The following is a 24,988-nucleotide window of genomic DNA, read 5'->3' on the forward strand; positions in this document are numbered from 1 at the left end:
TACAACAGCTTTTCCATCGTATAAAAGGAATAATTGACACCAGTTTGAAACTTATGGTCATTTCTACGTTCCGGGCAACCTAGGCTTCACTGTATGGCGTTCTTCCACCACATCGAATAGCTACGGCCTCAGAAGTCCACGCCTGAGGCATAAAATACAATAAAAATACAACAGTCTTTTCATCGTATATCAGGAATAATTGCAACAAGCGTGAAAGTAATGATCATTTCGGCGTTTCTGGCATCCTAGACTTAACTCTGAGGCATTGCTCCACCAGATCGAATAGTTAGGGCCTAAGAACTCAACGCCAGAAGCATAAAATACAATATAAATACACCACCTTTGCCATCGTATAAAATGAATAATTGCAAACAGTGTGAAAGATATGGAAATTTCTACGTTCAGGGCTACCTAGGCTTCACTCTATGGCGTTCTTCCTCCACATCGAATAGCTACGGCCTCAGAAGTCAACGCCTGAAGTATAAAATACAATAAAAATACAACAGTCTTTCCATTCTATAACAGGAATAATTGCAACCCGTGTGAAAGTGATGGTCATTTTTACGTTCCAGGCAACCTAGGCTTCACTCCAGGGCGTTGCTCCACCAGATCAAACAGTTAGGGCCTTAGAAGTCAACGCCAGAAGCATAAAATACAATATAAATACAACAGCTTTGCCATCGTATAAAATGAATAATTGCAAACAGTGTGAAAGATATGGACATTTCTACGTTCAGGGCTACCTAGGCTTCACTCTATGGCGCTCTTCCCCCACATCGAATAGCAACGGCCTCAGAAGTCAACGCCAGAAGCATAAAATACAATATAAATATAACAGTTTTTTCATCGTATAAAACGAATAATAGCAACCAGTGAGAAAGTTATGGACATTTCTACGTTCCGGGCAACCTAGGCTTCACTCTAGGGCGTTGCTCCACCAGATCAAACAGTTAGGGCGTTAGAAGTCAACGCCCGAAGCATAAAATACAAAATAAATATAACAGTTCTTCCATCGTATAGAACGAATGATAGCAACCAGTGTGAGAGTTATGGTCATTACTACGTTCCGGGCGACCTAGGCTTCACTCTAGGGCGTTGCTCCACCATGTCGAATAGTTAGAGCCTTAGAAGTCAACGCCCGAAGAATAAAATACAAAATAAATATAACAGTTCTTCCATCGTATAGAACGAATGATAGCAACCAGTGTGAGAGTTATGGTCATTTCTACGTTCCGGGCGACCTTGGCTTCACGCTAGGGCGTTGCTCCACCATATCGAATAGTTAGGGCCTTAGAAGTCAACGCCCGAATCATAAAATACAAAATAAATAAAACAGTTTTTCCATCGTATAAAACGAATAATTCCTACCAGTGTGAAAGTTATGGTCATTTCTACATTCCGAGGAACCTAGGCTTCACTCTAGGGCGTTGTTCCACCAGATCGAATAGTTAGGGCCTAAGAAGTGAACGCTAGAAGCATAAAATACGATATAAATACAACAGCTTTTCCACCGTATAAAGGGAATAATTGACATCAGTACGAAGCTTATGGTCATTTCTACGTTCCGGGCAACCTAGGTTTCACTGTATGGCGTTCTTCCACCACATGGAATAGCTACGGCCTCAGAAGACCACGCCTGAAGCATAAAATACAATAAAAATACAACAGTCTTTTCATCGTATAACAGGAATAATTGCAACAAGCGTGAAAGTAATGATCATTTCGGCGTTCCTGGCATCCTAGACTTAACTCTGAGGCATTGCTCCACCAGATCGAATAGTTAGGGCCTAAGAACTCAACGCCAGAAGCATAAAATACAATATAAATACAACAGCCTTGCCATCGTATAAAATGAATAATTGCAAACAGTGTGAAAGATATGGACATTTCTACGTTTCGGGCAACCTAGGCTTCACTCTAGGGCGTTGCTCCACCAGATCAAACAGTTAGGGCGTTAGTAGTCAACGTCCGAAGCATAAAATACAAAATAAATATAACAGTTCTTCCATCGTATAGAACGAATGATAGCAACCAGTGTGAGAGTTATGGTCATTTCTACGTTCCGGGCGACCTAGGCTTCACTCTAGGGCGTTGCTCCACCATATCGATTAGTTAGGGCCTTAGAAGTCAACGCCCGAAGCATAAAATACACAATAAATAAAACAGTTTTTCCATCGTATAAAACGAATAATTGCTACCAGTGTGAAAGTTATGGTCATTTCTACATTCCGAGCAACCTAGGCGTCACTCTAGCGCGTTGTTACACCAGATCGAATAGTTAGGGCCTAAGAAGTGAACGCCAGAAGCATAAAATTCGATATAAATACAACAGCTTTTCCATCGTATAAAAGGAATAATTGACACCAGTATGAAACTTATGGTCATTTCTACTTTCCGGGCAACCTAGGCTTCACTGTATGGCGTTCTTCCACCACACCGAATAGCTACGGCCTCAGAAGTCCACGCCTGAGGCATGAAATACAATAAAAATACAACAGTCTTTCCATCCTGTAACAGGCATGATTGCAACCCGTGTGAAAGTGATGGTCATTTCTACGTTCCAGGCAACCTAGGCTTTGCTCCAGGGCGTTGTTCCACAAGATCGAATAGTTAGGGCCTAAGAAGTCAACGCCAGAATCATAAAATACAATATAAATATAACAGTTTCTCCATCGTATAAAACGAATAATAGCAACCAGTGTGAAAGTTATGACCATTTCTACGTTCCGGGCAACCTAGGCTTCACTCTAGGGCGTTGCTCCACCAGATCAAACAGTTAGGGCCTTAGAAGTCAACGCCCGAAGCATTAAATGCAAAATAAATAGAACAGTTTTTCGATTGTATAAAACGAATAATTGCTACCAGTGTAAAAGTTATGGTCATTTCTACGTTCCGGGCAGCCTAGGCTTCACCCGAGGGCGTTGTTCCACCAGATCGAATAGTTAGGGCCTAGGAAGTGAACGCCCGAACCATAAAATGCAAAAAAAATACAACAGTGATTACATCATATATCAGGACCAATTGCAACCAGTTTGAAAGTGATGGCCAATTCTACGTTCCGGGCAACCTAGGTATCGCTCCAGGGCGTTGCTCCACCAGATCGAATAGTTACGGCCTAAGAAGTCAACGCCAGAAGCATAAAATACGAAATAAATACAACAGCTTTTCTTTCGTATAAAAAGAATAATTGCAACCAATGTGAAAGTTATGGTCATTTCTACGTTCCAGGCAACCTAGGCTTCACTCTAGGGCGTTGTTCCACCAGATCGAATAGTTAGGGCCTAAGAAGTGAACGCCAGAAGCATAAAATACGATGTAAATACAACAGCTTTTCCATCGTATAAAAGGAATAATTGACACCAGTTTGAAACTTATGGTCATTTCTACGTTCCGGGCAACCTAGGCTTCACTGTATGGCGTTCTTCCACCACATCGAATAGCTACGGCCTCAGAAGTCCACGCCTGAGGCATAAAATACAATAAAAATACAACAGTCTTTTCATCGTATAACAGGAATAATTGCAACAAGCGTGAAAGTAATGATCATTTCGGCGTTTCTGGCATCCTAGACTTAACTCTGAGGCATTGCTCCACCAGATCGAATAGTTAGGGCCTAAGAACTCAACGCCAGAAGCATAAAATACAATATAAATACACCACCTTTGCCATCGTATAAAATGAATAATTGCAAACAGTGTGAAAGATATGGAAATTTCTACGTTCAGGGCTACCTAGGCTTCACTCTATGGCGTCCTTCCTCCACATCGAATAGCTACGGCCTCAGAAGTCAACGCCTGAAGTATAAAATACAATAAAAATACAACAGTCTTTCCATTCTATAACAGGAATAATTGCAACCCGTGTGAAAGTGATGGTCATTTCTACGTTCCAGGCAACCTAGGCTTTGCTCCAGGGCGTTGTTCCACAAGATCGAATAGTTAGGGCCTAAGAAGTCAACGCCAGAATCATAAAATACAATATAAATATAACAGTTTCTCCATCGTATAAAACGAATAATAGCAACCAGTGTGAAAGTTATGACCATTTCTACGTTCCGGGCAACCTAGGCTTCACTCTAGGGCGTTGCTCCACCAGATCAAACAGTTAGGGCCTTAGAAGTCAACGCCCGAAGCATTAAATGCAAAATAAATAGAACAGTTTTTCGATTGTATAAAACGAATAATTGCTACCAGTGTAAAAGTTATGGTCATTTCTACGTTCCGGGCAGCCTAGGCATCACCCGAGGGCGTTGTTCCACCAGATCGAATAGTTAGGGCCTAGGAAGTGAACGCCCGAACCATAAAATGCAAAAAAAATACAACAGTGATTACATCATATATCAGGACCAATTGCAACCAGTTTGAAAGTGATGGCCAATTCTACGTTCCCGGCAACCTAGGTATCGCTCCAGGGCGTTGCTCCACCAGATCGAATAGTTACGGCCTAAGAAGTCAACGCCAGAAGCATAAAATACGAAATAAATACAACAGCTTTTCTTTCGTATAAAAAGAATAATTGCAACCAATGTGAAAGTTATGGTCATTTCTACGTTCCAGGCAACCTAGGCTTCACTCTAGGGCGTTGTTCCACCAGATCGAATAGTTAGGGAATAAGAAGTCAACGCCTGAAGCATAAAATGCAATATAAATATAACAGTCTTTCCATCGGATAAAACGAATAATAGCAACCGGTGTGAAAGTTATGGTCATTTCTACTTTCCGAGCAACCTAGGCTTCACCCTAGGGCGTTGCTCCAACAGGTTGAATAGTTAGGGCCTTAGAAGTCAACGCCCGAACCATCAAATGCAAAAAAAATACAACAGTGATTACATCATATGACATCAACAATTGCAACCAGTTTGAAAGTGATGGCCAATTCTACGTTCCGGGCAACCTAGGATTCACTCTATTCCGTTGCACCACCAGATCGAATAGTTAGTGCCTTAGAAGTCAAAGCCAGAAGCATAAAATACAATATAAATGCAACAGTTTTTCCATCGCATAAAACGAATAATTGCAACCAGTATGAAACTTATGGACATTTCTACTGTCCGAGCAACCTAGGCTTCACCCTAGGGCGTTGCTCCAACAGATTGAATAGTTAGGGCCTTAGGAGTCAACGCCCGAACAATAAAATGCAAAAAGAAATACAACAGTGTTTCCATCATATAACAGGAATAATTGCAACCAGTTTGAATGTGATGGCGAATTCTACGTTCCGGGCAACCTAGGTTTCACTCCAGGGCGTTGCTCCACCAGACCGAATAGTTACGGCCTAAGAAGTCAACGCCAGAAGCATAAAATACGATATAAATACAACTGCTTTTCCATCGTATTAAACGAATAATTGCAACCAGTGTGAAACTTATGGTCATTTCTACTTTCCGAGCAACCTAGGCTTCAGCCTAGGGCGTTGCTCCAACCGATTGAATAGTTAGGGCCTTACAAGTCACCGCCCGAACCATAAAACGCAAAAAAAATACAACAGTGATTACATCATATAACAGGAACAATTGCAACCAGTTCGAAAGTGATGGCCAATTCTACGTTCCGGGCAACCTAGGTTTCACTCCAGGGCGATGCTCCACCAGATCGAACAGTTACGGCCTAAGAAGTCAACGCCAGAAGCATAAAATACGATATAAATACAACAGCTTTTCCATCGTATAAAACGAATAATTGCAACCAGTGTGAAAGTAATGGTCATTTCTACGTTCCGGGCAACCTAGGCTTCACCCGAGGGCGTTGTTCCACCAGATCGAATAGTTAGGGCCTAGGAAGTGAACGCCAGAAGCATAAAATACGATATAAATACAACAGCTTTTCCATCGTATAAAACGAATAATTTCAACTAGTGTGAAAGTAATGGTCATTTCTACGTTCCGAGCACACTAGGCGTCACTCTAGGGCGTTGCTCCACCACATCTAATAGCTACGGCCTTAGAAGTCAACGCCAGAGGCATAAAATACAATATAAATACAACAGCTTTTCCATCGTATAAAACGAATAATTGCAACCAGTGTGAAAGTTATGGCCATTGCTACGTTCCGGGCAACCTAGGCGTCACTCTATGGCGTTCATCCACCACATCGAATAGCTACGGCCTCAGAAGTCGCCGCCTGAAGTATAAAATACAATAAAAATACAACAGTCTTTACACCCTATAACAGGAGTAATTGCAACCCGTGTGAAAGTGATGGTCATTTCTACGTTCCAGGCAACCTAGGCTTCACTCTAGGGTGTTGTTCCACCACATCGAATAGTTAGGGCCTAAGAAGTCAACGCCAGAAGCATAAATTCAATATAAATATAACAGTCTTTCCATCGTATAAAACGAATAATAGCAACCAGTGTTAAAGTTATGGTCATTTCTACGTTCCGGGCAACCTAGGCTTCACTCTAGGGCGTTGCTCCACCAGATCAAACAGTTAGGTCCTTAGAAGCCAACGCCCGAAACATTAAATACAAAATAAATAGATCAGTTTTTCCATTGTATAAAACGAATAATTGCTACCAGTGTAAAAGTTATGGTCATTTCTACGTTCCGGGCAGCCTAGGCTTCACCCGAGGGCGTTGTTCCACCAGATCGAGTAGTTAGGGCCTAGGAAGTGAACGCCAGAAGCATAAAATACAATATAAATACAACAGTTTTTCCATTGTATAAAACGAATAATTGCTACCAGTGTAAAAGTTATGGTCATTTCTACGTTCCGGGCAACCTAGGCTTCACAGTAGGGCGTTGCTCCACTAGATCGAATAGTTAGTGCCTTAGAAGTCAACGCCTGAAGCATAAAATACAATATAAATACAACATTTTTTCCATCGTATAAAACGAATAATTGCAACCAGTATGAAACTTATGGTCATTTCTACTTTCCGAGCAACCTAGGCTTCAGACTATGGCGTTGCTCCAACAGATTGAATAGTTAGGGCCTTACAAGGCAACGCCCGAACCATAAAATGCAAAAAAAATACACCAGTGATTACATCATATAACAGGAACAATTGCAACTAGTTTGAAAGTGATGGCCAATTCTACGTTCCGGGCAACCTAGGTTTCACTCCAGGGCGTTGCTCCACCAGGTCGAATAGTTAGTGCCTTAGAAGTCAACGCCAGAAGCATAAAATACAATATAAATACAACAGATTTTCTACCGTATAAAAGGAATAATTGCAGCCAGTTTGAAACTTATGGTCATTTCTACTTTCCGAGCAACCTAGGCTTCACCCTAGGGCGTTGCTCCAACAGGTTGAATAGTTAGGGCCTTAGAAGTCAACGCCCGAACCATCAAATGCAAAAAAAATACAACAGTGTTTCCAGCATATAACAGGAATAATTGCATCCAGTTTGAAAGTGATGGCCAATTCTACGTTCCGGGCACCCTAGGTTTCACTGCAGGGCGTTGCTCCACCAGACCGAATAGTTACGGCCAAAGAAGTCAACGCCAGAAGCATAAAATACGATATAAATACAACTGCTTTTCGATCGTATAAAACGAATAATTGCAACCAGTGTGAAAGTAATGGTCATTTCTACGTTCCGAGCACCCTAGGCGTCACTCTAGGGCGTTGCTCCACCACATCTAATAGCTGCGGCCTTATAAGTCAACGCCAGAGGCATAAAATACAATATAAGTACAACAGCTTTTCCATCGTATAAAACGAATAATTGCGACCAGTGTGAAAGTTATGGTCATTTCTACGTTCCGGGCAACCTAGGCGTCACTCTATGGCGTTCATCCACCACATCGAATAGCTACGGCCTCAGACGTCACCGCCTGAAGTATAAAATACAATAAAAATACAACAGTCTTTCCACCCTATAACAGGAATAATTGCAACCCGTGTGAAAGTGATGATCATTTCTAAGTTCCAGGCAACCTAGGCTTCACTCTAGGGCGTTGTTCCACCAGATCGAATAGTTAGGGCCTAAGAAGTCAACGCCAGAAGCATTAAATGCAAAATAAATACAACAGTGATTACATCATATATCAGGACCAATTGCAACCAGTTTGAAAGTGATGGCCAATTCTACGTTCCGGGCAACCTAGGTATCGCTCCAGGGCGTTGCTCCACCAGATCGAATAGTTACGGCCTAAGAAGTCAACGCCAGAAGCATAAAATACGAAATAAATACAACAGCTTTTCTTTCGTATAAAAAGAATAATTGCAACCAGTGTGAAAGTTATGGTCATTTCTACGTTCCGGGCAGCCTAGGCTTCACCCGAGGGCGTTGTTCCACCAGATCGAATAGTTAGGGCCTAGGAAGTGAACGCCCGAACCATAAAATGCAAAAAAAATACAACAGTGATTACATCATATATCAGGACCAATTGCAACCAGTTTGAAAGTGATGGCCAATTCTACGTTCCGGGCAACCTAGGTATCGCTCCAGGGCGTTGCTCCACCAGATCGAATAGTTACGGCCTAAGAAGTCAACGCCAGAAGCATAAAATACGAAATAAATACAACAGCTTTTCTTTCGTATAAAAAGAATAATTGCAACCAGTGTGAAAGTTATGGTCATTTCTACGTTCCAGGCAACCTAGGCTTCACTCTAGGGCGTTGTTACACCAGATCGAATAGTTAGGGAATAAGAAGTCAACGCCTGAAGCATAAAATGCAATATAAATATAACAGTCTTTCCATCGGATAAAACGAATAATAGCAACCGGTGTGAAAGTTATGGTCATTTCTACTTTCCGAGCAACCTAGGCTTCACCCTAGGGCGTTGCTCCAACAGGTTGAATAGTTAGGGCCTTAGAAGTCAACGCCCGAACCATCAAATGCAAAAAAAATACAACAGTGATTACATCATATGACATCAACAATTGCAACCAGTTTGAAAGTGATGGCCAATTCTACGTTCCGGGCAACCTGGGATTCACTCTATTGCGTTGCACCACCAGATCGAATAGTTAGTGCCTTAGAAGTCAAAGCCAGAAGCATAAAATACAATATAAATACAACAGTTTTTCCATCGCATAAAACGAATAATTGCAACCAGTATGAAACTTATGGACATTTCTACTTTCCGAGCAACCTAGGCTTCACCCTAGGGCGTTGCTCCAACAGATTGAATAGTTAGGGCCTTAGGAGTCAACGCCCGAACAATAAAATGCAAAAAGAAATACAACAGTGTTTCCATCATATAACAGGAATAATTGCAACCAGTTTGAATGTGATGGCGAATTCTACGTTCCGGGCAACCTAGGTTTCACTCCAGGGCGTTGCTCCACCAGACCGAATAGTTACGGCCTAAGAAGTCAACGCCAGAAGCATAAAATACGATATAAATACAACTGCTTTTCCATCGTATTAAACGAATAATTGTAACCAGTGTGAAACTTATGGTCATTTCTACTTTCCGAGCAACCTAGGCTTCAGCCTAGGGCGTTGCTCCAACCGATTGAATAGTTAGGGCCTTACAAGTCACCGCCCGAACCATAAAACGCAAAAAAAATACAACAGTGATTACATCATATAACAGGAACAATTGCAACCAGTTCGAAAGTGATGGCCAATTCTACGTTCCGGGCAACCTAGGTTTCACTCCAGGGCGTTGCTCCACCAGATCGAATAGTTACGGCCTACGAAGTCAACGCCAGAAGCATAAAATACGATATAAATACAACAGCTTTTCCATCGTATAAAACGAATAATTGCAACCAGTGTGAAAGTAATGGTCATTTCTACGTTCCGGGCAACCTAGGCTTCACCCGAGGGCGTTGTTCCACCAGATCGAATAGTTAGGGCCTAGGAAGTGAACGCCAGAAGCATAAAATACAATATAAATACAACAGTCTTTCCATCTTATAACAGGAATAATTGCAACCCGTGTGAAAGTGATGGTCATTTCTACGTTCCGGGCAACATAGGTTTCACTCCAGGGCGTTGCTCCACCAGATCGAATAGTTACGGCCTAAGAAGTCAACGCCAGAAGCATAAAATACGATATAAATACAACAGCTTTTCCATCGTATAAAACGAATAATTGCAACTAGTGTGAAAGTAATGGTCATTTCTACGTTCCGAGCACACTAGGCGTCACTCTAGGGCGTTGCTCCACCACATCTAATAGCTACGGCCTTAGAAGTCAACGCCAGAGGCATAAAATACAATATAAATACAACAGCTTTTCCATCGTATAAAACGAATAATTGCAACCAGTGTGAAAGTTATGGCCATTGCTACGTTCCGGGCAACCTAGGCGTCACTCTATGGCGTTCATCCACCACATCGAATAGCTACGGCCTCAGAAGTCACCGCCTGAAGTATAAAATACAATAAAAATACAACAGTCTTTACACCCTATAACAGGAGTAATTGCAACCCGTGTGAAAGTGATGGTCATTTCTACGTTCCAGGAAACCTAGGCTTCACTCTAGGGTGTTGTTCCACCACATCGAATAGTTAGGGCCTAAGAAGTCAACGCCAGAAGCATAAATTCAATATAAATATAACAGTCTTTCCATCGTATAAAACGAATAATAGCAACCAGTGTTAAAGTTATGGTCATTTCTACGTTCCGGGCAACCTAGGCTTCACTCTAGGGCGTTGCTCCACCAGATCAAACAGTTAGGTCCTTAGAAGCCAACGCCCGAAACATTAAATACAAAATAAATAGATCAGTTTTTCCATTGTATAAAACGAATAATTGCTACCAGTGTAAAAGTTATGGTCATTTCTACGTTCCGGGCAGCCTAGGCTTCACCCGAGGGCGTTGTTCCACCAGATCGAATAGTTAGGGCCTAGGAAGTGAACGCCAGAAGCATAAAATACAATATAAATACAACAGTTTTTCCATTGTATAAAACGAATAATTGCTACCAGTGTAAAAGTTATGGTCATTTCTACGTTCCGGGCAACCTAGGCTTCACAGTAGGGCGTTGCTCCACTAGATCGAATAGTTAGTGCCTTAGAAGTCAACGCCTGAAGCATAAAATACAATATAAATACAACAGTTTTTCCATCGTATAAAACGAATAATTGCAACCAGTATGAAACTTATGGTCATTTCTACTTTCCGAGCAACCTAGGCTTCAGACTATGGCGTTGCTCCAACAGATTGAATAGTTAGGGCCTTACAAGGCAACGCCCGAACCATAAAATGCAAAAAAAATACAACAGTGATTACATCATATAACAGGAACAATTGCAACTAGTTTGAAAGTGATGGCCAATTCTACGTTCCGGGCAACCTAGGTTTCACTCCAGGGCGTTGCTCCACCAGGTCGAATAGTTAGTGCCTTAGAAGTCAACGCCAGAAGCATAAAATACAATATAAATACAACAGATTTTCTACCGTATAAAACGAATAATTGCAGCCAGTTTGAAACTTATGGTCATTTCTACTTTCCGAGCAACCTAGGCTTCACCCTAGGGCGTTGCTCCAACAGGTTGAATAGTTAGGGCCTTAGAAGTCAACGCCCGAACCATCAAATGCAAAAAAAATACAACAGTGTTTCCATCATATAACAGGAATAATTGCAACCAGTTTGAAAGTGATGGCGAATTCTACGTTCCGGGCAACCTGGGTTTCACTCCAGGGCGTTGCTCCACCAGACCTAATAGTTACGGCCTAAGAAGTCAACGCCAGAAGCATAAAATACGATATAAATACAACTGCTTTTCCATCGTATAAAACGAATAATTGCAACCAGTGTGAAAGTAATGTTCCTTTTCTGCGTTCCGAGCACCGTAGGCGTCACTCTAGGGCGTTGCTCCACCACATCTAATAGCTACGGCCTTAGAAGTCAACGCCAGAGGCATAAAATACAATATAAATGCAACAGAGTTTCCATCGTATAAAACGAATAATTGCAACCAGTGTGAAAGTTATGGTCATTTCTACATTCCGAGCAACCTAGGATTCACTCCAGGGCGTTGCTCCACCAGATCGAATAGTTAGGTCCTTAGAAGTAAACGCCAGAACCATAAAATACGATATAACTGCAACAGCATTTCCATCGTATTAAATGAATAATTGCAAACAGTGTGAAAGTAGTGGTCATTTCTACGTTCCGGGCAACCTAGGCTTCACTGTATGGCGTTCTTCCACCGCATCGAATAGCTACGGCCTCAGAAGTCCACGCCTGAAGCATAAAATACAATAAAAATACAACAGTCTCTTCATCGTTTAACAGGTATAATTGCAACAAGCGTGAATGTAATGATCATTTCGGTGTTTCGGGCATCCTAGACTTAACTCTGAGGCATTCCTCCACCAGATCGAATAATTAGGGCCCTAGAAGTCAACGCCAGAAGCATAAAATACAATATAAATACAACAGCTGTTCCATCGTATAAAAGGAATAATTGCAAACAGTGTGAAAGTAATGGTCATTTCTACGTTCCGGGCAACCTAGACTTCACTCTACGGCGTTGTTCCACCAGATCGAACAGTTAGGGCCTAAGAAGTCAACGCCAGAAGCATAAAATACGACATAAATACAACAGCTGTTCCATCGTATAAAAGGAATAATTGCAAACAGTGTGAAAGTAATGGTCATTTCTACGTTCCGGGCAACCTAGGCTTCACTCTACGGCGTTGTTCCACCAGATCGAACAGTTAGGGCCTAAGAAGTGAACGCCAGAAGCATAAAATACAATATAAATACAACGTCTTTTCCATCGTATAAACCGAATAATTGCAACCAGTATGAAACTTATTGTCATTTCTACGTTCCGGGCAACCTAGGCTTCACTGTATGGCGTTCTTCCACCACATCGAATAGCTACGGCCTCAGAAGTCAACGCCTGAAGTATAAAATACAATAAAAATACAACAGTCTTTCCATTCTATAACAGGAATAATTGCAACCCGTGTGAAAGTGGTGGTCATTTCTACGTTCGAGGCAACCTAGGTTTCACTCCAGGGCGTTGCTCCACCAGGTCGAATAGTTACGGCCTAAGAAGTCAACGCCAGAAGCATAAAATACGATAAAGATGCAACAGTTTTTCCATCGTATAAAACGAATAATTGCAACCAGTGTGAAAGTTATGGTCATTTCTACATTCCGCGCAACCTGGGCTTTACTCTAGGGCGTTGTTCCACCAGATGGAATAGTTAGGGCCTAAGAAGTCAACGCCAGAAGCATATAATACGATATAAATACAACAGGTTTCCAACGTATAAAACAAATAATTGCAACCAGTGTGAAAGTTACGGTCATTTCTACATTTCGAGCAACCTAGGCTTCACCCTAGGGCGTTGTACCACCAGATCGAATAGTTAGGGCCTAAGAAGTGAACGCCAGAAGCATAAAATACAATATAAATACAACAGTTTTTCCATCGTATAAAACGAATAATTGCAACCAGAATGAAACTTATGGTCATTTCTACGTAGCGGGCAACCTAGGCTTCACTCTAGGGCGTTAGCTCTACCAGATCGAAATGTTAGGGCCTAAGAAGTCAACGCCAGAAGCATAAAATACGATAAAGATGCAACAGTTTTTCCATCGTTTAAAACGAATAATTGCAATCAGTGTGAAAGTTATGGTCATTTCTACATTCCGAGCAACCTAGGCTTCACTCTAGGGCGTTGCTCCACCAGATCGAATAGTTAGGTCCTTAGAAGTCAACGCCAGAAGCGTAAAATACGACATAAATACAACAGCTGTTCCATCGTATAAAACGAATAATTGCAACCAGTGTGAAAGTTATGGTCATTTCTACATTCCGCGCAACCTGGGCTTTACTCGAGGGCGTTGTTCCACCAGATGGAATAGTTAGGGCCTAAGAAGTCAACGCCAGAAGCATATAATACGATATAAATACAACAGGTTTCCAACGTATAAAACAAATAATTGCAACCAGTGTGAAAGTTACGGTCATTTCTACATTTCGAACAACCTAGGCTTCACCCTAGGGCGTTGTACCACCAGATCGAATAGTTAGGGCCTAAGAAGTGAACGCCAGAAGCATAAAATACAATATAAATACAACAGTTTTTCCATCGTATAAACCGAATAATTGCAACCAGTATGAAACTTATTGTCATTTCTACGTTCCGGGCAACCTAGGCTTCACTGTATGGCGCTCTTCCACCACATCGAATAGCTACGGCCTCAGAAGTCAACGCCTGAAGTATAAAATACAATAAAAATACAACAGTCTTTCCATTCTATAACAGGAATAATTGCAACCCGTGTGAAAGTGATGGTCATTTCTACGTTCGAGGCAACCTAGGCTGCACTCTAGGGCGTTGTTCCACAAGATCGAATAGTTAGGGCCTAAGAAGTCAACGCCAGAAGCATAAAATACAATATAAATACAACAGTTTTTCCATCGTATAAAACGAATAATTGCAACCAGTATGAAACTTATGGTCATTTCTTCTTTCCGAGCAACCTAGGCTTCAGCCTAGGGCGTTGCTCCAACAGATTGAATAGTTAGGGTCTTACAAGGCAACGCCCGAACCATAAAATGCAAAAAAAATACAACAGTGATTACATCATATAACAGGAACAATTGCAACTAGTTTGAAAGTGATGGCCAATTCTACGTTCCGGGCAACCTAGGTTTCACTCCAGGGCGTTGCTCCACCAGATCGAATAGTTAGTGCCTTAGAAGTCAACGCCAGAAGCATAAAATACAATATAAATACAACAGATTTTCTACCGTATAAAACGAATAATTGCAGCCAGTTTGAAACTTATGGTCATTTCTACTTTCCCAGCAACCTAGGCTTCACCCTAGGGTGTTGCTCCAACAGGTTGAATAGTTAGGGCTTTAGAAGTCAACGCCCGAACCATCAAATGCAAAAAAAATACAACAGTGTTTCCAGCATATAACAGGAATAATTGCATCCAGTTTGAAAGTGATGGCCAATTCTACGTTCCGGGCACCCTAGGTTTCACTGCAGGGCGTTGCTCCACCAGACCGAATAGTTACGGCCAAAGAAGTCAACGCCAGAAGCATAAAATACGATATAAATTAAACTGCTTTTCGATCGTATAAAACGAATAATTGCAACCAGTGTGAAAGTAATGGTCATTTCTACGTTCCGAGCACCCTAGGCGTCACTCTAGGGCGTTGCTCCACCACATCTAATAGCTGCGGCCTTATAAGTCAACGCCAGAGGCATAAAATACGATATAAATACAACAGCTTTTCCATCGTATAAAAGGAATAATTGCAAACAGTGTGAAAGTAATGGTCATTTCTACGTTCCGGGCATCCTAGGCTTCACTCTACGGCGTTGTTCCACCAGATCGAATAGTTAGGGCCTAAGAAGTCAACACCAGAAGAATAAAATACAAAATAAATACAACAGCCTTTACACCGTATAAAACGAATAATTGAAACCTGTGTGAAGGTTATGGTCATATCTACGTTCCGGGCAACCTAGGCTTCACTGTAGGGTGTTGCTCCACTAGATCGAAATGTTAGGGCCTAAGAAGTCAACGCCCGAAGCATAAAATACGATATAAATACAACAGCTTTTCCATCGTATTAAATGAATAATTGCAAACAGTGTGAAAGTAGTGGTCATTTCTACGTTCCGGGCAACCTAGGCTTCACTCTACGGCGTTGTTCCACCAGATCTAATAGTTAGGGCCTAAGAAGTCAACACCAGAAGAATCAAAAATACTAAATAAATACAACAGCCTTTACACCGTATAAAACGAATAATTGAAACCTGTGTGAAGGTTATGGTCATATCTACGTTCCGGGCAACCTAGGCTTCACTGTAGGGTGTTGCTCCACTAGATCGAAATGTTAGGGCCTAAGAAGTCAACGCCCGAAGCATAAAATACGATATAAATACAACAGCTTTTCCATCGTATTAAATGAATAATTGCAAACAGTGTGAAAGTAGTGGTCATTTCTACGTTCCGGGCAACCTAGGCTTCACTCTACGGCGTTGTTCCACCAGATCTAATAGTTAGGGCCTAAGAAGTCAACACCAGAAGAATCAAAAATACTAAATAAATACAACAGCCTTTACACCGTATAAAACGAATAATTGCAATCTGTGTGAAGGTTATGGTCATATCTACGTTCCGGGAAACGTAGGCTTCACTGTAGGGCGTTGCTCCACCATATCGAATAGTTAGTGCCTTAGAAGTCAACGCCAGAAGCATAAAATACAATATAAATACAACAGTTTTTCCATCGTATAAAACGAATAATTGCAACCAGTATGAAACTTATGGTCATTTCTACTTTCCGAGCAACCTAGGCTTCAGCCTAGGGCGTTGCTCCAACAGATTGAATAGTTAGGGCCTTACAAGTCAACGCCCGAACCATAAGATGCAAAAAAAATACAACAGTGATTACATCATATAACAGGAACAATTGCAACCAGTTTGAAAGTGATGGCCAATTCTACGTTCCGGGCAACCTAGGTTTCACTCCAGGGCGTTGCTCCACCAGATCGAATAGTTACGGCCTAAGAAGTCAACGCCAGAAGCATAAAATACGATATAAATACAACAGCTTTTCCATCGTATAAAACGAATAATTGCAACTAGTGTGAAAGTAATGGTCATTTCAACGTTCCGAGCACCCTAGGCGTCACTCTAGGGCGTTGCTCCACCACATCTAATAGCTGCGGCCTTATAAGCCAACGCCAGAGGCATCAAGTACGATATAAATACAACAGCTTTTCCATCGTATAAAAGGAATAATTGCAAACAGTGTGAAAGTAATGGTCATTTCTACGTTCCGGGCATCCTAGGCTTCACTCTTCGGCGTTGTTCCACCAGATCGAATAGTTAGGGCCTAAGAAGTCAACACCAGAAGAATAAAATACAAAATAAATACAACAGCCTTTACACCGTATAAAACGAATAATTGACACCTGTGTGAAGGTTATGGTCATATCTACGTTCCGGGCAACCTAGGCTTCACTGTAGGGTGTTGCTCCACTAGATCGAAATGTTAGGGCCTAAGAAGTCAACGCCCGAAGCATAAAATACGATATAAATACAACAGCTTTTCCATCGTATTAAATGAATAATTGCAAACAGTGTGAAAGTAGTGGTCATTTCTACGTTCCGAGCAACCTAGGCTTCACTCTAGGGCGTTGCTCCAACAGGTTGAATAGTTAGGGCCTTAGAAGTCAACGCCCGAACCATCAAATGCAAAAAAAATACAACAGTGATTACATCATATGACATCAACAATTGCAACCAGTTTGAAAGTGATGGCCAATTCTACGTTCCGGGCAACCTAGGATTCACTCTATTGCGTTGCACCACCAGATCGAATAGTTAGTGCCTTAGAAGTCAAAGCCAGAAGCATAAAATACAATATAAATACAACAGTTTTTCCATCGAATAAAACGAATAATTGCAACCAGTATGAAACTTATGGTCATTTCTACTTTCCGAGCAACCTAGGCTTCACCCTAGGGCGTTGTTCCAACGGATTGAATAGTTAGGGCCTTAGGAGTCAACGCCCGAACAATAAAATGCAAAAAGAAATACAACAGTGTTTCCATCATATAACAGGAATAATTGCAACCAGTTTGAATGTGATGGCGAATTCTACGTTCCGGGCAACCTAGGTTTCACTCCAGGGCGTTGCTCCACCAGACCGAATAGTCACGGCCTAAGAAGTCAACGCCAGAAGCATAAAATACGATATAAATACAACTGCTTTTCCATCGTATTAAACGAATAATTGCAACCAGTGTGAAACTTATGGTCATTTCTACTTTCCGAGCAACCTAGGCTTCAGCCTAGGGCGTTACTCCAACAGATTGAATAGTTAGGGCCTTACAAGTCAACGCACGAACCATAAAACGCAAAAAAAATACAACCGTGATTACATCATATAACAGGAACAATTGCAACCAGTTCGAAAGTGATGGCCAATTCTACGTTCCGGGCAACCTAGGTTTCACTCCAGGGCGTTGCTCCACCAGATGGAATAGTTACGGCCTAAGAAGTCAACGCCAGAAGCATAAAATACGATATAAATACAACAGCTTTTCCATCGTATAAAACGAATAATTGCAACCAGTGTGAAAGTAATGGTCATTTCTACTTTCCGAGCAACCTAGGCTTCACCCTAGGGCGTTGTTCCAACGGATTGAATAGTTAGGGCCTTAGGAGTCAACGCCCGAACAATAAAATGCAAAAAGAAATACAACAGTGTTTCCATCATATAACAGGAATAATTGCAACCAGTTTGAATGTGATGGCGAATTCTACGTTCCGGGCAACCTAGGTTTCACTCCAGGGCGTTGCTCCACCAGACCGAATAGTCACGGCCTAAGAAGTCAACGCCAGAAGCATAAAATACGATATAAATACAACTGCTTTTCCATCGTATTAAACGAATAATTGCAACCAGTGTGAAACTTATGGTCATTTCTACTTTCCGAGCAACCTAGGCTTCAGCCTAGGGCGTTGCTCCAACAGATTGAATAGTTAGGGCCTAAGAAGTCAACACCAGAAGAATAAAATACAAAATAAATACAACAGCCTTTACACCGTATAAAACGAATAATTGAAACCTGTGTGAAGGTTATGGTCATATCTACGTTCCGGGCAACCTAGGCTTCACTCCAGGGCGTTGCTCCACCAGATGGAATAGTTACGGCCTAAGAAGTCAACGCCAGAAGCATAAAATACGACATAAATACAACAGCTGTTCCATCGTATAAAAGGAATCATTGCAAACAGTGTGAAAGTAATGGTCATTTCTACGTTCCGGGCAACCTACGCTTCACTCTACGGCGTTGTTCCACCAGATCGAACAGTTAGGGCCTAAGAAGTGAACGCCAGAAGCATAAAATACAATATAAATACAACGTCTTTTCCATCGTATAAACCGAATAATTGCAACCAGTATGAAACTTATTGTCATTTCTACGTTCCGGGCAACCTAGGCTTCACTGTATGGCGTTCTTCCACCACATCGAATAGCTACGGCCTCAGAAGTCAACGCCTGAAGTATAAAATACAATAAAAATACAACAGTCTTTCCATTCTATAACAGGAATAATTGCAACCCGTGTGAAAGTGGTGGTCATTTCTACGTTCGAGGCAACCTAGGTTTCACTCCAGGGCGTTGCTCCACCAGGTCGAATAGTTACGGCCTAAGAAGTCAACGCCAGAAGCATAAAATACGATAAAGATGCAACAGTTTTTCCATCGTATAAAACGAATAATTGCAACCAGTGTGAAAGTTATGGTCATTTCTACATTCCGCGCAACCTGGGCTTTACTCTAGGGCGTTGTTCAACCAGATGGAATAGTTAGGGCCTAAGAAGTCAACGCCAGAAGCATATAATACGATATAAATACAACAGGTTTCCATCGTATAAAACAAATAATTGCAACCAGTGTGAAAGTTACGGTCATTTCTACATTTCGAGCAACCTAGGCTCCACCCTAGGGCGTTGTACCACCAGATCGAATAGTTAGGGCCTAAGAAGTGAACGCCAGAAGCATAAAATACAATATAAATACAACAGTTTTTCCATCGTATAAAACGAATAATTGCAACCAGAATGAAACTTATGGTCATTTCTACGTACCGGGCAACCTAGGCTTCACCCTAGGGCGTTAGCTCTACCAGATCGAAATGTTAGGGCCTAAGAAGTCAACGCCAGAAGCATAAAATACGATAAAGATGCAACAGTTTTTCCATCGTTTAAAACGAATAATTGCAATCAGTGTGAAAGTTATGGTCATTTCTACATTCCGAGCAACCTAGGCTTCACTCTAGGGCGTTGCTCCACCAGATCGAATAGTTAGGTCCTTAGAAGTCAACGCCAGAAGCGTAAAATACGACATAAATACAACAGCTGTTCCATCGTATAAAAGGAATAATTGCAAACAGTGTGAAAGTAATGGTCATTTCTACGTTCCGGGCAACCTAGGCTTCACTCGAGGGCGTTAGCTCTACCAGATCGAAATGTTAGGGCCTAAGAAGTGAACGCCAGAAGCATAAAATAAAATATAAATACAACAGTTTTTCCATCGTATAAACCGAATAATTGCAACCAGTATGAAACTTATTGTCATTTCTACGTTCCGGGCAACCTAGGCTTCACTGTATGGCGTTCTTCCACCACATCGAATAGCTACGGCCTCAGAAGTCAACGCCTGAAGTATAAAATACATTAAAAATACAACAGTCTTTCCATTCTATAACAGGAATAATTGCAACCCGTGTGAAAGTGATGGTCATTTCTACGTTCGAGGCAACCTAGGCTTCACTCTAGGGCGTTGTTCCCCAAGATCGAATAGTTAGGGCCTAAGAAGTCAACGCCAGAAGCATAAAATACAATATAAATACAACAGTTTTTCCATCGTATAAAACGAATAATTGCAACCAGTATGAAACTTATGGTCATTTCTACTTTCCGAGCAACCTAGGCTTCAGCCTAGGGCGTTGCTCCAACAGATTGAATAGTTAGGGCCTTACAAGGCAACGCCCGAACCATAAAATGCAAAAAAAAATACAACAGTGATTACATCATATAACAGGAACAATTGCAACTAGTTTGAAAGTGATGGCCAATTCTACGTTCCGGGCAACCTAGGTTTCACTCCAGGGCGTTGCTCCACCAGATCGAATAGTTAGTGCCTTAGAAGTCAACGCCAGAAGCATAAAATACAATATAAATACAACAGATTTTCTACCGTATAAAACGAATAATTGCAGCCAGTTTGAAACTTATGGTCATTTCTACTTTCCGAGCAACCTAGGCATCACCCTAGGGCGTTGCTCCAACAGATTGAATAGTTAGGGCCTTAGAAGTCAGCGCCCGAACCATCAAATGCAAAAAAAATACAACAGTGTTTCCAGCATATAACAGGAATAATTGCATCCAGTTTGAAAGTGATGGCCAATTCTACGTTCCGGGCACCCTAGGTTTCACTGCAGGGCGTTGCTCCACCAGACCGAATAGTTACGGCCAAAGAAGTCAACGCCAGAAGCATAAAATACGATATAAATTAAACTGCTTTTCGATCGTATAAAACGAATAATTGCAACCAGTGTGAAAGTAATGGTCATTTCTACGTTCCGAGCACCCTAGGCGTCACTCTAGGGCGTTGCTCCACTACATCTAATAGCTGCGGCCTTATAAGTCAACGCCAGAGGCATAAAATACGATATAAATACAACAGCTTTTCCATCGTATAAAAGGAATAATTGCAAACAGTGTGAAAGTAATGGTCATTTCTACGTTCCGGGCATCCTAGGCTTCACTCTACGGCGTTGTTCCACCAGATCGAATAGTTAGGGCCTAAGAAGTCAACACCAGAAGAATAAAATACAAAATAAATACAACAGCCTTTACACCGTATAAAACGAATAATTGAAACCTGTGTGAAGGTTATGGTCATATCTACGTTCCGGGCAACCTAGGCTTCACTGTAGGGTGTTGCTCCACTAGATCGAAATGTTAGGGCCTAAGAAGTCAACGCCCGAAGCATAAAATACGATATAAATACAACAGCTTTTCCATCGTATTAAATGAATAATTGCAAACAGTGTGAAAGTAGTGGTCATTTCTACGTTCCGAGCAACCTAGGCTTCACTCTAGGGCGGTGCTGCACCATATCGAATAGCTGCGGATTAAGAAGCCTACGCCTGAAGCATAAAATACAATAAAAATACAACAGTGATTCCATCATATAACAGGAATAATTGCAACCAGTTTGAAAGTGATGGCCAATTCTACGTTCCGGGCAACCTAGGTTTCACTCCAGGGCGTTGCTCCACCAGACCGAATAGTTACGGCCTAAGAAGTCAACGCCAGAAGCATAAAATACGATATAAATACAACTGCTTTTCCATCGTATAAAACGAATAATTGCAACCAGTGTGAAAGTAATGTTCCTTTTCTGCGTTCCGAGCACCGTAGGCGTCACTCTAGGGCGTTGCCGCACCACATCTAATAGCTACGGCCTTAGAAGTCAACGCCAGAGGCATAAAATACAATATAAATGCAACAGAGTTTCCATCGTATAAAACGAATAATTGCAACCAGTGTGAAAGTTATGGTCATTTCTACATTCCGAGCAACCTAGGATTCACTCCAGGGCGTTGCTCCAGCAGATCGAATAGTTAGGTCCTTAGAAGTAAACGCCAGAAGCATAAAATACGATATAACTGCAACAGCGTTTCCATCGTATATAACGAATAATTGCAACCAGTGTGAAAGTTATGGTCATTTCTACATTCCGAGCAACCTAGGATTCACTCTAGGGCGTTGCTCCACCAGATCGAATAGTTAGGTCCTTAGAAGTCAACGCCAGAAACATAAAATACAATATAAACACAACAGTTTTTCCATCGTATAACAAGATTATTTGCAACCAGTTTGAAAGTGATGGTCATTTCTCCTTTCCGGGCAACCTAGGCTTCACTGTAGGGCGTTGCTCCAACAGACTGAATAGTTAGGGCCTTAGAAGCCAACGCCCGAACCATAAAATGCAAAAAAAATACAACAGTGTTTCCATCATATAACAGGAATAATTGCAACCAATTTGGAAAGTGATGGCCAATTCTACGTTCCGGGCAACCTAGGCTTCACTCTAGGGCGTTGCTCCACCATATCGAATAGTTAGTGCCTTAGAAGTCAACGCCAGAAGCATAAAATACAATATAAGTACAACAGCTTTTCCATCGTATAAAACGAATAATTGCAACCAGTGTGAAAGTTATGGTCATTTCTACATTCCAAGCATCCTAGGATTCACTCTAGGGCGTTGCTCCACCAGATACTATAGTTAGGTCCTTAGAAGTAAACGCCAGAAGCATAAAATCCGATATAAATACAACAGCGTTTCCATCGTATAAAACGAATAATTGCAACCAGTGTGAAAGTTATGGTCATTTCTACATTCCGAGCAACCTATGATTCACTCTAGGGCGTTGCTCCACCAGATCGAATTGTTAGGTCCTTAGAACTAAACGCCAGAAGCATAAAATACGATATAAATACAACAGCGTTTCCATCGTATAAAACGAGTAATTGCAACAAGTGTGAAAGTTATGGTCATTTCTACATTCCGAGCAACCTAGGCTTCACCCTAGGGCGTTGCTCCAACGGATTGAATAGTTAGGGCCTTAGAAGTCAATGCCAGAAGCATAAAATACGATATAAATACAACAGCTTTTCCATCGTATAAAAGGATTAATTGCAACCAGTTTGAACGTGATGGTCATTTCTCCTTTCCGGGCAACCTAGGCTTCACTCTAGGGCGTTGCTCCACTAGATCGAATAGTTAGTGCCGTAGAAGTCAACGCCAGAAGCATAAAATACAATATAAATACAACAGTTTTTCCATCGTATGAAACAAATAATTGCAATCAGTATGAAACTTATGGTCATTTCTACGTTCCGAGCAACCTAGGCTTCACCCTAGGGCGTTGCTCCAACGGATTGAATAGTTAGGGCCTTAGAAGTCAATGCCCGAACCATAAAATGCAAAAAAAATACAACAGTGTTTCCATCATATAACAGGAATAATTGCAACCAATTTGAAAGTGATGGCCAATTCTACGTTCCGGGCAACCTAGGTTTCACTCCAGGGCGTTGCTGCACCAGACCGAATAGTTATGGCCTAAGAAGTCAACGCCAGAAGCATAAAATACGATATAAATACAACAGCTTTTCCATTGTATAAAACGAATAATTGCAACCAGTGTGAATGTTATGGTCATTTCCACATTCCGAGCAACCTAGGCTTCACTCTAGGGCGTTGCTCCACCAGATCGAATAGTTATGTGCTCAGAAGTAAACGCCAGAAGCATAAAATACGATATAAATACAACAGTTTTTCCATCGTATAAAAAGAATAATTGCAACCAGTATGAAACTTATGGTCATTTCTACTTTCCGAGCAACCTAGGCTTCACACTAGGGCCTTGCTCCAACAGATGGAATAGTTAGGGCCTTAGAAGTCAACGCCAGAAGCATAAAATACGATATAACTACAACAGCGTTTCCATCGTATAAGACGAATAATTGCAACCAGTGTGAAAGTTATGGTCATTTCTACATTTCGAGCCACCTAGGATTCAATCTAGGGCGTTGCTCCACCAGATCGAATAGTTAGGTCCTTAGAAGTAAACGCCAGAAGCATAAAATACGATATAAAAACAACAGATTTTCTATCGTATAAAACGAATAATTGCAACCAGTGTGAAAGTAATGGTCATTCCTACGTTCCGAGCACCCTAGGCGTCACTCTAGGGCGTTGCACCACCACATCTAATTGCTACGGCCTTAGAAGTCAACGCCAGAGGCATAAAGTACAATATAAATACAACAGCGTTTCCATCGTATAAAACGAATAATTGCAACCCGTGTGAAAGTCATGGTCATTTCTACATTCTGGGCAACCTAGGATTCACTCTAGGGCGTTGCTCCACCAGATCGAATAGTTAGGTCCTTAGAAGTAAACGCCAGAAGCATAAAATACGATATAAATACAACAGCTTTTCCATCGTATAAAACGAATAATTGCAACCAGTGTGAAAGTAATGGTCATTTCTACGTTCCGAGCACCCTAGGCGTCACTCTAGGGCGTTGCTCCAACACATCTAATAGCTACGGCCTTAGAAGTCAACGCCAGGGGCATCAAGTACAATATAAATACAACAGCGTTTCCATCGTATAAAACGAATAATTGCAACCAGTGTGAAACTTATGGTCATTTCTACATTCCGAGCATCCTAGGATTCACTCTAGGGCGTTGCTCCACCAGATACTATAGTTAGGTCCTTAGAAGTAAACGCCAGAAGCATAAAATCCGATATAAATACAACAGCGTTTCCATCGTATAAAACGAATAATTGCAACCAGTGTGAAAGTTATGGTCATTTCTACATTCCGGGCAACCTATGATTCACTCTAGGGCGTTGCTCCACCAGATCGAATTGTTAGGTCCTTAGAAGTAAACGCCAGAAGCATAAAATACGATATAAATACAACAGCGTTTCCATCGTATAAAACGAATAATTGCAACCAGTGTGAAAGTTATGGTCATTTCTACGTTCCGAGCAA

This window comes from Calliopsis andreniformis, unplaced genomic scaffold, assembly GCF_051401765.1.
Source record: "Calliopsis andreniformis isolate RMS-2024a unplaced genomic scaffold, iyCalAndr_principal scaffold0024, whole genome shotgun sequence".
Lineage (NCBI taxonomy): Eukaryota > Metazoa > Arthropoda > Insecta > Hymenoptera > Andrenidae > Calliopsis > Calliopsis andreniformis.